The sequence below is a fragment of the Chiloscyllium plagiosum genome, chromosome 3 (assembly GCF_004010195.1).
Source record: "Chiloscyllium plagiosum isolate BGI_BamShark_2017 chromosome 3, ASM401019v2, whole genome shotgun sequence".
NCBI lineage: Eukaryota > Metazoa > Chordata > Chondrichthyes > Orectolobiformes > Hemiscylliidae > Chiloscyllium > Chiloscyllium plagiosum.
This window is the reverse complement of record NC_057712.1, coordinates 75,549,526-75,552,566: the sequence shown is the minus strand read 5'-3', so window position 1 is coordinate 75,552,566 and position 3,041 is coordinate 75,549,526. Positions and strand designations below refer to the sequence as shown.

At 44.1% G+C, this 3,041-nt stretch overlaps 1 protein-coding gene across 7 annotated transcripts in view; it reads right to left on the bottom strand.

Annotated features, from left to right (window-relative positions):
- Positions 1-3,041, bottom strand: part of LOC122545653 (5-aminolevulinate synthase, erythroid-specific, mitochondrial-like) — a 74,930-nt gene that overhangs the window by 30,462 nt on the left and 41,427 nt on the right. The window lies entirely within an intron of this gene.

Below are 3,041 nucleotides of genomic sequence, written 5' to 3'. Positions count from 1 at the left end.
GTACCCGTCTCAGATTGATCTCTTTCCTCACTATCTCCCTGGTTCCCACCCCCCCACCTTACTAGTTTAAATCCCCCCGAGCAGTTCTAGCAAAGCTCCCTGCCAGTATATTATTCCCCTTCCAATTTAGGTGCAATCCGTCCTTCTTGTACAGGTCACTCCTACCCCAAAAGAGGTTCTAATGATCCAAAAACGTGAATCCTTCTCCCATACACCAGCTCCTCAGCCATGCATTCATCTGCTCTACCCTCCTATTCCTGCCCTCACTAGCTCGTAGCACTGAGAGTAATCCAGATATTACTACCCTCGAGGACCTCCTTTTTAAATTCCTGCCTAACTCTCTGTATTCTCCCTCCAGAATCTCAACCTTTTCCCTTCCTAAATCTTCAAAGAATTCTAACAACTTAATCAAACACATTTTATCCTTCATAAAACCACACTGACTCTGATGGATTACATTATGACTTTTACAAATGTGCTGTTATTAATTCCTTTAATCATGTGTTTCTAACAATTTCCCAGTGACAGATGTTAAACTAACTGGTCTATAGTTTCCTACATTCTACGTAGGAAATGAGGATGGAACTGAATTTGGGTGGAACTGAGAAATAAGAAAGGGATGGTCATCTTATTGGGATTGTATTGTAGACCCTCTAATAGTCAGAGGGAAATTGAGAAACAAATTTGTAAGGAGATCTCAGTTATCTGTAAGAATAATGAGGATATTAGTGTTTTTCCAATCCACTGAAAACTTTATTGCAAGTAACGAGTTTTGGGAATATAACCAACGGATTCATTATCTCTACTGCCACTTTCTTTAGGAACTGAGGATGCTAGCCATCAGACCCTGCCTTCAATCCCAACAGTTTATTCAGTACTTTTTCCCTAATGATAATGATTGTTCTAACTTTCTTCCTTTCCATAGCCTCTGTATCACCTGTTACCGTTGGCATGGGTACTCATGTCCTCCAGAGAAGAGTGAACATATCGTGCGAGCGCTTGAAATTCTGTTTGAGGGTGAGAAAGTGGAATCCGGCACTAGTATTCTGAAATTAAACAAACGCAATTGCAAAGGCACGAGGACAGATTTGGCCCTACTGGGATAGGCAGGCTGACTGGGTTAGTTTAGCATCTGTTAATTTGATTGAATCTATCATTACGGAAGTAGTGACAGCATATTCGGAAATATCAAAATGCAATCCATCAGAGTCAATGGGACGGCATGGTGGCTGGGGTGGCACGGGTGGCTCAGTGGTTCGCACTGCTGCCTCACGGCACCACAGGGAGCCGGGTTCAACTCCAGCCTCAGGGCAATTGTCTGTGTGGAGTTTGTACGTTCTCTCCATGTCTGCGTGGGTTTCTGCTCACAGTCCAAAGATGTGCAGTGTAGGTGAATTGGCCATGCTAAATTGCCTGTAGTGTTCAGGGGTAAATGTAGAGTAATTGAGAATGGGTTTGGATGGGTTACTTTTGGAGGGTCGGTGTAGACCTGTTTGGCCGAAGGGCCTGTCTCTACACAGTAGGGATTCCATGATTCGACATGGTTTTGTGAAAGTTCAATCAGATTGGGACAAATTTGGTCGCGTTCTTTAAAGACGTAACAAGCAAGCTATTTATTGGGAATCCTCGAGACGTAATATATCTGGATTTCCACACAAAAGGTTAATAGACAAGGAAAGATCTCGTAGGGTCCAGGGTAATTTGTTAGTTTGGATAACCAACAGGAAGTGAAGAGTCAGGATAAATGGGTCTGCTTCTGGTTGGCAAAATATAAGTAGTCGACCAGGCCAGACCCCTGAAACAGTTCAGGAAGGTAGCACATACCCTAACTATTTCAGTTGTTTTAGGCAAGTGTAAGGTGGATATTACAGGAGGGATGCAGCTGTTCAAACAAAATAGAGTTTAGATCAGAGTGGGGCTGGAAAAGCACAGCAGGTCAGGCAGCTTCCGAAGAGCAGGAAAATCGACGTTTCGGGCAAAAGCCCTTCATCAGGAATAGAGGCTCTGTTGGAACGTCGCTCCGAAAGCTAATGCGCTTCCAATTAAACCTGTTGGACTATAACTTGGTGTTGTGTGATTTTTAACTTTGTGTACCCCAGTCCAACACCGGCATCCCCAAATCGTTCTTCCAGGAGCACGTAATAACAGCAATAAGACTAAAGAAAATCTTTCACGAAATTATACTTCAATCTTGCAAAATCAAAGCTGTGGGAGCCAGCAAAGTGTCTTCCCTGACTCCCCACAAACCCTTTGTTCTTCTGCAATTGTACACTTGCTCCTCCCACGCTTATCAGGTAACATTAGCATAGCCAATCGTGCTGGCTTGCTTTGCCTTTCTAAACGAATTATCGTCTGCCACACTAGTTCCCTCTATCACACTTAACCTATCAGATTACAACACCGTCATCTTCAGCATGAGCTCATCTCCCAGTGATTTGACTTACCTATCACAATTCAATATAGCAGATAGAGAGAAATTGTTCCCACTCATGGAAGGATCAAGACTGAGGAGCTCTAAAGTAATTTGCCAATGCAGCAAATGTGATGTCAGGAAAGACCGTTTCCCACAGTGACTCATCCGGGTCTGGAGAGCGCTGATTGGAAATGTGGTGGAGCCACATTCAATCGAGATTTCCAGAGGACGTTGCATGATTATTTAAATTTTTAAAATGTGTAATATGGGGAATACACTGAGTCATAATGTTTGTTAGCAAGCTGGTGGAAACATAGAGTCATAGAGACGTACAGCACGGAAACAGACCCTTCGGTCCAACCCGTCCATGACGACCAGATATCCCAGCCCAATTTAGTCCCACCTGCCAGCACCCGGCCCATATCCCTCCGAACCCTTCCTATTCATATACCCATCCAAATGCCTCTTAAATGTTGCAATTGTACCAGCCTCCACCACTTCCTCTGGCAGCTCATTCCATACACGTACCACCCTCTATGTGAAAAAGTTGCCCCTTAGGTCCTCTATCTTTCCCCTCTCACTCTAAATCTATGGCCTCTCGTTCTGGACTCCCCAACCCCAGGGAAAA